This window comes from Humulus lupulus, chromosome 2 (assembly GCF_963169125.1).
Source record: "Humulus lupulus chromosome 2, drHumLupu1.1, whole genome shotgun sequence".
NCBI lineage: Eukaryota > Viridiplantae > Streptophyta > Magnoliopsida > Rosales > Cannabaceae > Humulus > Humulus lupulus.
Window position 1 is genome coordinate 273671724 of NC_084794.1, and position 12427 is coordinate 273684150.

The 12427-nt window shown below is 40.3% G+C and overlaps 1 non-coding gene across 1 annotated transcript; it reads left to right on the forward strand.

The window, feature by feature from the left end:
- The first annotated feature begins 1786 nt into the window (after positions 1-1786).
- LOC133820200 (small nucleolar RNA R71) lies at positions 1787-1894 on the forward strand. Its single transcript, XR_009886626.1, has one exon. It is a non-coding gene; the product is annotated as a small nucleolar RNA R71 (small nucleolar RNA).
- Positions 1895-12427: the final 10533 nt, after the last annotated feature.

Genomic DNA, 12427 nt, shown 5'->3' on the forward strand with positions numbered 1-12427 from the left:
TGCTTGTTGGTCACTCAGTATGGTTTACCAGAACCTCAAGGGTTGAAACACTTATCTGATTAGGATTGACTTGATAGTCATCCAATCAGAAGGGCAGGATTTCTTATCCTGGATACCCTAGCATTGTTTGAACTTATTTGCATGCTTGAATAAAGCTATGTTTGCTAGGCATGCTGGATATGATTTAATGTCATGATATGAATGTTCATGAGCATATGAGTTTTCTTGCTGGGCTTCAACTCACGGGTGCTATGTGGTGCAGGTAAAGGCAAAAGAAAGTTGGACCATCCTTGAGTTGGAGAGCTTAGGTGATGATGTGTACATATGCAGCTGCTCGACCGCCGCGGCCGAGGTTTGAAGAAAAGGAACTAGGGCTAAACCCTGTTTTGTCGCTTAGATCGGCTGGTTGTAAATATTTTGTTGTAATAAACCATTAAATTATATTTTTGGGATCCCAATGTATACAGTAAACGTTCTAGTGAAACGTTTTATCTTAACCGAAATTTGTAATCCCTAAACTGCTAATCATACTTAGTTACACGTTTATGGCCAAATGACTTGATTAGCGAGTTTAGCATTGTTTGCAATGTGCACCGTAACGGTCCTTGGAGTTGGAGCGTTACACAGGCATAGTGACGTGGGGCATTACATCAGTCAAATATGCATTCTTCTTGACATGGTGCATTCTTTTTACAGTGCATAGATCCTTGATGATTTTGGCATAAGTTGGCACTTGTTTTATGATGTGAATCAAACGAAGATTAATCTTCACTTGTGTCAAGTACTCAAGGATTTCAGCTCGGTTATCAGGAAGTTTCCCAACAGGTTTCAAAGCCTGGGGAAATGGTACTTTTGGAGAAGCATTGAGTGGTGCATTCTCGAGATTAACTTTTGGAATGTTGGGAGATGTGGCCTTTATGGATTGGCCTTGCAAAGTTTTACCACTTCTAGTTTTTATGGAATTTACTTCCTTAACATTTTGATCATTGGAATTTGAGGACTGGGCCATGTGTTGGCCTTGCAGATTGAATTTCGGTTGGGAAGGAAGCTTGCCTTTTTCCAAAATGACCAAGGATTCAGTCAATTTTGAGAATTGACATTTCATTTCCTTGATTTCTTCCATCATTTGGAGATTTAGTTTGGATTGTTCCTCTATGAATGCATGAAGGTTATTCTCAAGAGAATTTCGTTGTGGATGAGCATTGTATTGAGGTGCATAATACACCTTTGATGGTTCAACTTGTTTCTCATTTCTCCTTTGGCCTCCAAACGATTGAGCTTGGTTAGAATCTCTCCAACTGAAATTTTGGTGGTTTCTCCAACCAGGGTTGTATGTATGGGAGAACGGTTTGTTATACGCCCCTAAGGCATTGCATTACTCCTCATAAAACCCCCTTATTTCATTAAAATCTAAGCAGTCCTTAGCTAAATGCTCCGTCCCTCCACAAACAAAGCAAGGTTCTTGTGGCTCTGCTTGAGCAATCATGTGCGATTTTTGGCCGTTTTTCATCATTAAGCCCTCAAACTATTTTTTCAAAGCTTTGAGTTGGACCTTAACACTCTCCTCTTCTCGAAGTTGATAGATCCCAGATGGTTTATGTTGGCTAGTGCTATCAGTTGCACTTGGACTATTCCATGTGTGAGATTTTTTCGCGGTTTCTTCGAGATATTCAAGAGCATCGTCTGGCCCTTTTTCTAGAATTCACCATTGCAAAGCATTTCTACAAATTGATGATCACTACTCATGAGACCTTCATAGAAGTAACTAACCAAACGCCATTTCTCATTGCCATGGTGCGAGCACGGATTCAACAGATCCTTGAATCTTTCCCAAACTTGATAGAAAGTTTCATTGTCCTTTTGGGAAAATTTGGAAATCTGTCATGAAGATTCATCCACTATCGGAAATGAGAATCGGAAGAAGTTTCAGTAGAAGTTTCGTGATGATTCATCCACTATCGAAAATGAGAATTAATTTTATTTTATGTTTTTATTTATTTGTTTTTTTCTTTTGATTTATTTTTGTTAAACTTGTTCCTAGGTAGATTTGGAGGTTTTGGGGTGATCACCAACACCTTACTAGAACTCTCTGATGTTACTGAGTAAGTATGGTAGATAACAAGTTAAACATTTTCGACCAAAACAATATTTAAGTAGAGTGAAATTGCTTATTATGACAGAACATGCTTGGTTTTCTTATAGTAATAAGTTTAAATATGTAATAGTGCAAAGGTACATGCTTGAAATGTTCCCAAGCCGATTGGGAAGGTCGCCAAGGCACCGCTTGAGGCTCCTAGGGAAGTGTGGGGGGTAAAGCTATCACAAACTTTATTTAACAACCAATATTTCTAGACAGAACAATATTAGCTTTTACCATTTGTAATATTACATAATTGTTCTTAATACTAAGCGTTTTATGATTGAAATTATATGTAAATTTTATGTTTTTTTTGGAAAACTTAAATTCTAAGGAAAACTAAGGCAAAGAAAAAGAAAAGCCTAAACTAAGGAACCTAAAACAAGAAAATAATCAACACAAAAATAAAGTAAAGAGCGGAAGCAACCTACTAAACAATATTAATCAAGGAAGGTATACTTTTTTTTTAGGACGTAAAGATAAAAAAAAATCTTATTATTTTTTTTACAAATGTTTCTTAAACTAAGAAAAGAAAAAAAAAAGAAATAGAATTAACTAATTTTTAAAAATTTTTTTAATATATATATTTTATGTTACGTATATATATAAGTTTTATATATAAATAATTTTTTTTAACTGAAAAGAAAAAGAAAATTGAAAAAAAATATATGTACTTATATATATAAGTATGTATGTTTATATATATAATTTTTTTTGTTTTTTCTTCAAATATATAACTGAACTCTTTTTTTTAGATATTCAAATTAATTCAAACATAGAAAAAAAAAAAAAAAAACGTACAATACACACAAGTGGAAGAATTCTTTGCTAACAAAATATTCATACCAACAAAAATGCAAAGTTACTAACATCTTGGTAAAAGATCCACTAAAACTTTTGAAAAAAAAAACTACCTCCCTGGCAACGGTGCCAAAATTTGTTTAACGCCAAAATGTGACAACCACTTAGCGGTAGTTGTAGTAAAGGTCAGGTGGTCTATCCACAAGGAGGTAGCCTAAAACCAAAAGATTAGTAGAAAACTAACACAAAAAGTTAGTAACATGAAATAAATAGAAATGGAAATGAAAATAGATTTTGGGTTTTTTTGTTGTGTTTTTGGTGAAATGATGAAATGAGATAAGTGAAGTGAAATAAAAATAAGATGTAATCAAGAGAGAAAAGTAGAAAAGTTTCAAGAATCATCCATAAGCTTGTTTAGTTACTTGAATTACAAAACTATACAAGTAAATAGTTCACATCCCAATATTTACTTGAAAAATCTAACATTAAAGTCCATATTCTTTTCTAACAAAAATCCATTTGAGTTATGAAGTTCTTTACTTTAGAAGCATAATGTTAATCTTATGCAAAATCTAAAACTAACAAAATATCCAAGGGCAATAATGCAATAGAAGATTAGACATAAAATTATGTATCAATATTACTTTTACTAATGAGAAGCACATAGAAAAAGCATGACTAATCCTATATACTATTAGCACAAGTAAATAAAGATAACAAAATAAAGATGAGGATGAAAGAACATAAACAACTCAAATGCATTATATTTAGAACATAGTAAATCAAAGTAGAAAAATAACATCACTAGCACATGGAATCATCCTTAACCTTCCTAGGAAGATTAGGTCATTATGCTCATGATTCTCACAAAATTTTAAGAAGAAAGTATGAGAAGAAAGTGAGTAGAAGTTTTGCTATAGTGTCTTTTGTTATCCCAAAACTTGACATATATGACGTGGCACTAATTTTGAGCACGTGGCATTAAGCTTGGACACGTGGAGTAGACTGGGCAGACCCCTCGACAAGCTCATCGGTGTATACCTGCAGAGTATACGACAAGTTACTGCTTGACAGGACCATCAGAAAACATGCTGGTCGGTATGACAGACAGATAAACCTGGTTGGCTGAAAGCAGTTACACTCACTGTTAACAGTTCGTAGGAATCGCCTAACCACCTGCAAAGAGTGCCTAAAACCCTAAAATCTTTGTCAAGGCACCTAAACAATAGGACAACAACCACTTGCGAATGTAGGGATACTTCCCCATCAGTTATGCTCAGGCGAAACCCTCGGACGAGAGGAATAGTATAAATACAAACTCTCCATCACAGTGGAGGGGTTCAAAAAATTGCCCTACCGACTAGCACCAGAAACATACCGAGCAGCCTGAATTGTTACTTAGCAGTGATTCTGCCATTTTGTATTGTCTTTTACACCTAGAAATCTACCAGTATTCACTGCTTATCTTGTGCAAAGCCTTAAGATCAATACAAATCTAAGAGGAAGTAGGTCATTACCCTTTCTTGGGGCCGAACCTCTATAATTATTGTGTTTTTTGTCATTTATTGCTTATAGTCATTAGGTTGTTGGCTTCTTTATGGTTCATTGATCGTCTAATTGAAAGCTCTCTAATTAATTAATTTAACTCAGCATTAGTTAACCAAAAAGCCAGTCAACATTTTGGTGCTTTCATTGAAAGCCCAAGACAATCACATTCATGGAAGTTTCAACCCAAAGGTTAAGCCAAGAGCCTACAGAGCTTGAGGCTAAAGTCTCTCACCAAGTCCCATCGATGAGCAATTTGAATGGGTAGCAGGCGATTTGCCACCTAGGAACCCATCTGGTGTCAGGAACGAACCATTGGGCCCACTACACTAGGACGCAGAGCTGCTGCTTCTGCTGGAATAACCCATGCATGAACGTCAAGTGGAGTTCCTGCAAGGGGAACTGACCAGCCATGGCCAAAAGCTAGAGGTCCTGGACGGTATGAGCTCCATGTAGACATCAAAGGCGTTGACCCCAAAATGGAGCACATAAAGGAAGTCATGCGATAGAAGCATGATTAGCTTGCAACCATGAATCAGGGGCGAGCTACTGCTCAGGGGGGCCTTAATGAGGCTTTTACAAAACAAAGGAGAGACTTCCAAGAATAGATGGATCGACATGCATGGGAGGTGCATGCCTGCCATGAAGACATGGAGCGCCGCACTAGGAATGCTGCTGAATCCATCCGCAATTATATGCAACAGCAGCAAACCCAAGGTATGGGAACTGCACCTGAAGCTATTGCCCAAAACCAACAACGTCCTCCCATTTTTGGTTTTAGTGAGGGTATCAAGCATGGACTAGAGGCTCAACCTTATAATGGGAATCAGGGTCCGACCAGGAGTCACAGATCTGGTCGTGGTGCCCAAGCCAACAATAATAGGCAACCCCTACCGCCAAATTAGTCGGTCCTTCCAAGACGCGGCTTGGGACAGAACTGCAACGCCCTAGTTACTCCAAGATCATTACTGTGGACTTTAAACAGTGCTTAACTTGCTAAACGAGTCATTTAGTTATAAACATGCATCTAGTTGGTATTAATAGCCCAGGGTGAAAATCTCAATCAAAAGGATTGGATATATTTTATTTAAAACATTAAATTGTACATGGGCCCAAAAAAATTTTACAAAGTTATTTACAATCTAAAATGGTCATTACAGTGTAAAATTTTCAATCCACCGACCTAAGCGGGAAAAATAGGGTTAACCCCTAGTTCCTCTGAGAAACACCTTGGCCGTGGTGGTCAAGCGACTGCATATGTACACATCACCACCTAAGCTCTCCACTAAAGGCTTGGTGAGATTTTCTTTCCCTTTACCTGCACCACATAGGACCCGTGAGCCAAGGCTCAGCAAAAAAACTTATTACTGCATGTATGTAATATCATTAAATGATTATGGTAATCATTCTGGGGCTTGCAACCCTAATCAGATAGTGAGTATTAAGTCCACACCCTAATCAGATAAGTGACTATTAAGTCATTCTCTAAATAGATAACTACTAAGTCTATCTCTGGATGGATGACTAATAAGTCTATCTCTGAATAGATGACTAATAAGTCTATCTCTAGGGCTCTGCACCCTAAGCCATGTGACGTTTAGTCACCTGAACCTTTTGGCCTCGACTCTATGTAACTAGCCTTTAGGATGGACAAGCGCTTTTAGTTTTTATCGAACTTGGGGTCAATCATGCATTTCATGCTCATGGTGATTAGATTTAATCATTTCGGCATGTGTTAAACACTTTAATGACATTCTTGACTCTTAAGCCTATACCATACGACCAGTGCTCATATCACTGCTGAACTTGACTGATTAATCATAGCTTCAGGATCAATACTAAACACCCTTGCCATTTTTTGACTAATAAGTCAGTACCATACATAGATAAGCAAAGATGTTATGAATTTACTATACAATCAATGTCCATATGTATAGAGCACTCAACATGTCACATACTGGGTGCAGTTTTCTTACCTCTGGTTCGAGCATGAAATAATAAAAGAATGACCTTTGAGAATGATCAATCATTAAGTTCCTTAGCGGTCACCTAGTCATAACCAATATGAAATCCCATCAATAAAAATAAATAATAAAAGGTTCATAATCTAAACCCTTGCTCCCGGGGGCCTCGAATCGTACTAAAACGGATAGTAGATTCGATCCCGAGCCTTAAGAAAATAAACTCCAAGCCTAAACCCTTGAAAAACTCCTCCCTGGCATAAAAGGAAGGGGCAGGTCACGACCTGGCCTAGTGAGTCGCAGTGCGCCCCCAAGACAAAGAGCATTTGTCTGGGGTACCAGGGGCGGGCGGCGACTTGGCCTAGTGGGTCACGACGCGCCTGCCTAACAGAGCCTAGAGGAGGCTCTAGCTTGGGTCCAAGTCGCGACTTGCATGAACTCCGTCGCAACTTGACCCAGTGAACCCAGCTCCTTTTCCCATTTTCTCAATTCAAACCAGCCAAAATCTTCACTAATTCAAACCCGTAATATCAACCAAACATTACCACAACATATCCAGTACTCAACCAACAAAACCTAAACTTAATAACACTTAAAAACTCATCAAATAACCACTTCTAAGATGAAAAATCTCAAGCTCAAGAATTGCAGCGTCCCAAATTTGCTAATAAGGCTTAGGGCCTTGATTAGTGTGTTTGGAAGGCAATAATTGATTATATTATGTTAATAAATGAATTTGATAATTATATGATTAGAAATGCATGTTTAGGTGAATTTAATATGCATGTGGGCCCCATTTTTCTATTAGAGGAATATTTGTAATTGACACCACGCGTGAGTGGTGATATATTTGTGATGCACAATCTGAGGCGGTCCTAGGGAGAAATTTAGCTAAAAAGTCACAACGGGGTCGAATACCCGGCTCGGGAGGAGCCTAGGGGTATTTTGTGAATGTAATATGTGCACGGGAATTATTGAGTAACAAGTAGTAATTTAGCAATGATTTGGATATGTCGGGATTAAACAAGATTTATAGGAACATTCGAGGTATTAGTGGGACTTGGCAATTGACGATATTTCCCTTGATGATATTTAAGGACTTTGATAACTTAAGGGGTATTTTAGACTTTTCCTAAGGTTGAATATACATTCAGATGATTTGAGAAATTACTGGACTTAAGTGAAGGATAAACATCAACACTCTCTATCTCTCTCTCTCTCTCTCTCCTTCGGTTCTCTCTGTCTCTTCCCTAAGTGTTTTAAGACTTGAAGCAATTGGAGAATTTTGGAGAACCTTGAGGATTTGGGTGAAGAACTGGTGGATTGGAAACTTAAGGACTTAGGAAATCACCTCAAGGTCGATTACAATTAAGAGGTAAGCTCTTAAACTTGGTTTTGTTGTTGAATTCTCTTGGAAATATAGGCTTGCACGAAAAAGGGTTCTAAGTGTGATCTTGGATGGTTGCTGAGTTTATGGGGTTGTTTACGGGCTTATTGTGTTAACTAGGATATGTAAACGAGGAATCCAAGTTAATTTATGAGTTTAATTGATGTTTGAATTACGTGAATTAGGGTTTAGGCTCGAAGAAAACGCAGGAAGATTGGTGATTTTCTGGGTTTGGAGGCTCAAGCCAAGACCCTGTACTTCAGGCGCCATGGCCTGTGTGTGACGAAGAGGCTGGAAGCCTCTGTTTGCCCAGACGCAACGTGGCCCAAGGATTGGAACACCGCTGCCCGTGTCCCTTAATAGAGAGGCATTTTGCCTCTGAATTGAGTGCGCCGCAGCCCTTAAGGGGCTGGGTCGCGGCTCAAATTCAAAATATTTGTTGTTTGATGGTTTTTAGCTTGGGAAGCCACATCTTAAGGCTCGGGAAGGATTTTACCACCCGGATTGGTATAATCCAAGGTCCCAAAGTCTACAATTATGTTCCAAAGTTATTTAATGAATTATAAATTTATGGATGGCTATTATGAATGCGTTGTGACTAGGTTTTTAGCGAGGCTCGGGTTAGAGGACTATGCTCAGGATTACGGTGCTCGAGAAGCTTGGGACACAGGTAAGAAAACTGTTGTACCTATAGAGCAGGGCATGGCCCCATTATTTGTATTGCAGGGCATGGCCCTATTGATTGGATTGCAGGGCGTAGCTCTAATTTTTATGTTTAGTATATGTTTAAATATTTGTTGATATTATGCTATGTAGTGCATATTTGTGAATGAACGACAAAGGCTGGGAACAGTGAAGGTCGAGAATGGCAGAAAGTCGAGTACGGCAAAGGGCCAGGAATGACATTGAGCATGCGGAGTGTAGAGCCGCGTACTGTAAGGGTCAGGAACGGTGTTGAGCATGCGGAGTGCAAGCCGTTAATGCGAGACCTTCCTAGGATGCTGGAGTCATCCTCTCGGTGAAGACCGCGAACCCAGGGTCTGGTGAAGCGCCTGGGACGGCATGGGTGCTATATGTTTAGCCTGTTGGCTGCTTTATTATATGTTGTTGATAAATATGGATATGTTATTTCTTTTGTGTTGAGTTTTCTTGTCAGGCTTTGGTTCACAGGTGCTCTATGGTGCTGCTAAGGGCAAAGGAAAGGTCGACCAACCATGAGTACAGAGAGCGTGGAGGGATGGGTACATATTCGGCCTGCTTGGCCGCCATAGCTAGGGTTATTTTGGAAAAATGAAATGTACTGTAATAGTAGTTTTGTCGCCTAAGTCGACCACGTGTACATTTTGATCTATAATATATTTTCTAAACAGAATTTTGGGATCCCAACTGTAAAACTTTCTGAGATTTCAATGAATAACCAAATGTTTTATATTTAATGACTTTTAACGGGTTTTATCTCAATTTAGTCACACTTTTAACCTAAAACCTCGATTAGCAAGTTAATGGCACGTTTTAAACGCACTTAGTAACAACTCTAAATAAGTAGGGTGTTACAACTTGGTATCAGAGTGAGCCAAGGTTTATGGTTCCTAGAGATCGACCAAACATGTACGCTCGCTGCCAATGACAAGCTCGACTTAGGGTTGGTTGGTAATTATTGAATTATATGTTAAAATGCTAGGTAAAGTGCCCTCTTTGCCTAAGTATTTTAATAGAGCATGATGAATGAGTTGATATATGCATGATGCTAGGGCATGGCCCCTTGATTGTTGTATGTTATCTGTGTTATGTGGATTTGCTGATTGTGGTTAGTTGATGTGAATTGGGAGATGGTTTTGGATGTTGTTATCATGCCTGATAATCGACGTCATTGATTGCATGCATATTGTGATAATGCCTCTGCGATCAATCAAACTCCGTGAAAATAGGGCAGAGGATGACAACCAGGGTTAGGACCCTCCACCTGCCCCACTGAATTGGAAACAGTTATTTGCTGAGATGGAAGTTAGACCTCACCAAACAGAAGAAGAGCTTTGACTGTTGAGGCAACAAGCCCCTCCTCAGGGCACTGGATTGCAGGTTCGACAGGCTGTGGCACTAGTGCCAGCCCAGCCTGCTGTGGAAAATAGATGGGAACCTTTGTATGAGAGGTTCAGGAAGCAGCATCCTCCTACCTTTGAAGGTGGACCAAACCCATTGCAAGCAGCGCAGTGGATGAACATGATTTCTTCCATCCTGGATTTCATGTGGGTGGAAGGGAATGAGAGAGTAGCTTGTGCCAGCTACATGTTGAGAGAAGACGCCCGCATCTGGTGGGATGTTGTGTCGCAGAGAAGGAATGTTGCAGTTATGACCTAGGAAGAGTTCATAAACATTTTTAATGAGAAGTATTATAGTGTTGCAGTTCGATCTGCGAAGGTTGATGAGTTTACCGACCTGACTCTGAATCGGATGACAGTTACTGAGTATGCTCTGAAGTTTGACCGATTAGCAAAGTTCACGCCGGATCTGGTGTCGACTAACATGTCACGAAGAGATCGGTTTGTGCGGGGATTGAATGTAATGATCGATCATGACGTCAGGATAACTTTGGATCCGGGGACTACCACTTATGCTCAGGTAATGGACAAGGCCCTTACAGCTGAGGGGGCCGAGGATCAGATATAGAGAGAGGGCGCTGCTAGGCATGATGCTCGGAGGATGATGCCTCATTTCACTGGATCTAGTCAGGGTAGTGGCCCCAACGAGCAGAAGAGAAAGGCCCAAGACTCTTTTGTTCCTCCTACCTTGGATAGGAGGGTAAGGGGCGCTTTCAATGGCCGTCAGGGCGGGGGAGACAACTGGAAGAGTTTCCCGGTGTGTTCTCGGTGTAGACGATGACATCAGGGAGAGTGCAGGATTAGGGCCTACTTTACTTGTGGGAGTATCATCCATTTGAGGAAAGATTGCCCACAAGCCAAGAAGGAAGAGTCGAAGCACAGCGACAGTCTTGCTCCTGCTAGAGTATTCACCTTGACCCAGACTGAGGCTAAGGCTAGCCCTCAGTCATGACAGGTCAGATTTCTAGTGCTAGTTCATCTTTTACTACATTGATTGATTCGCGGGCTACTCATTCATTTGTTTTTGCTAGAGTGATAGATCAGCTGTGTAGACCTAGTGATTTGTATGTTAGGCGATTTCAGACTTTGCTGCCGACTAGGGAACTGGTAGTCTCTAGGAGATAGGTTAGAGCTTTGCTAGTAGAGATAGATAGTAGAGATTTGTCTGTTGATCTGATTGAGATAACGATGGATGACTTCGATATGATCCTGGGGATGGATTGGTTATCAAAGTATGGGGCGCCGATTGACTGCAAGCGCAGGATGGTGACCTTTCAACTGGAAAGGGAGGTACCATTTGTATTCGTGGGGAAAGTGAGTGGACCACGAGTACCTAGGATTTCAGCACTGAAGGCTAGAGACCTGATGCAAGAAGGTTGCATAGGATTCCTTGCAAACATTGTGGATGCCTCTAGGATTGTATCGGTTGGACTGAGTGAGACCAGATTAATATGTGAGTTTCCAGATTTGTTCCCCATAGATTTGCCAGGATTGTTGCCACGCCGAGAGATCGAGATTGTTATAAAGTTGGCACTGGGGGTGGAGCCAGTATCTAGGACACCTTATAGAATGGCTCCGGCAGAGTTGAAGGAACTGAAGATTAATTTGCAAGAGTTACTGGATTTGGGATTCATTAGACTGAGTTTTTTTCCATGGGGTGCTCCAGTATTTTTCGTCAAGAAGAAGCATGGATCCTTAAGGATGAGTATTGATTACAGAGAGGTGAACAAGTTGACCATTAAGAACAAGTAACCACTACCTAAGATCGACGACTTATTTGACTAGCTATAGGGGAAGATAGTGTTCTCTAAGATTGACCTTCGGTCAGGCTACCACCAGTTAAGGATTAAAGAGGAGGGCATACCAAAGATCACTTTCTGCACGAGCTATGGACATTATGAATTCCAGGTTATGACATTTGGATTAACCAACGCCCCAGCAACCTTTATGGATTTGATGAATAGGGTCTTCAAGGAATATTTGGACAAGTTTGTGACCGTATTCATTGATGACATATTGGTGTACTCTCAGTCAGAGACTGAGCATGAGCAGCATCTGCGCTTGGTATTACAGCGGTTGAGGGAGCATATGTTATATGCTAAGTTCAGCACGTGTGAGTTTTGGCTACCCTAAGTAACATTTCTGGGTCACATCGTTAGTAACGAGGGGATTCTAGTTGACCCAAGAAAGATTGAGGCAGTGAGAGATTGGCCTAGGTCGAGCAGTGTACCGGAGGTTAGGAGCTTTTTGGGATTAGCAGGGTACTATCAGCGGTTTGTTGAGGGATTCTCTAGGACAGCCACACCATTGACCGAATTGACGTGTAAGAAGACTAAGTATGTATGGATAGACATGTGTGAGAGCAGTTTTAAGGAATTGAAGCGGCGACTGATTACCGCTCCAGTGTAGAGTCTGCCGTCAGAAAACGAGAAGTTTGTGGTTTATTGTGATGCTTCCAAACAGGGTTTGGGATCTGTTCTGATGCAAGCCAGAAAGG